Below are 775 nucleotides of genomic sequence, written 5' to 3' on the forward strand. Positions count from 1 at the left end.
GCCTGCCTGCCTGCCTGCCTGCCCGCCCGCCCGCCCGCGCGCGGCTCCCTGTCCAGCGAGCTAAGGCGTCACCGAAGAGCTTCCCCTCTGGATCTGCCTCAGCTGTGCTGCGCGCTCTCTACCCCACTTACCTTCGGGGGGAATCAGCTGTTGCTGCCCCCGCCGCTGGTCTCCTCCGCTGCTGCTGCTGCTGCTGCCACCTCCGCCGAGGTAAGCAGGCACACGTGTGGGTGGCACACGTGCACCCTGCTCCCCTCGCTCCTGCTCCCCAACACAGACATAGACACAGCTTTATATGTTTTTTCTATGTATCTTAAGGTACCAGGTGGTTTGTGAATGCTGAGATGGTGGGGCGGATGGAGCATCCCATGGGAGCATGGGGGGCTCCCCAGCATGCTCGGCAGCAGACCTAAAAGTGGACCAGAAGCACTTCTGGTCCACTTCCGGGTCTGCTGCAGAGCGCACAGGAGACCCCCCAAGCTCGGTGACTGGTGCCTCCTGAGTTTGAGGGGGGCACCCAAGGACTCTCCACAGCTGATCACCAAGCCAAGGGGGCACTGGGGGAGGGGACCCAGTGCACTTGACAACAGACCCTGAAGTACTTCCAGTCCACTTCTGGATCTGCTGCCCCTGCCCCCATGCTCCTGTGGGACACTCCATCTGCTCCACCATCTCAGCATTCACCAGCCATGCCTGGTACCTTGAAGTATGTAGAAAAAACACTTAAAGCTGTGTCTATGACCGAATCACTGATTCTCTGAATCAGATTCGCATC

Source organism: Gavialis gangeticus, unplaced genomic scaffold (assembly GCF_001723915.1).
Source record: "Gavialis gangeticus isolate Ggan-Ray unplaced genomic scaffold, GavGan_comp1, whole genome shotgun sequence".
Classification (NCBI taxonomy): domain Eukaryota; kingdom Metazoa; phylum Chordata; order Crocodylia; family Gavialidae; genus Gavialis; species Gavialis gangeticus.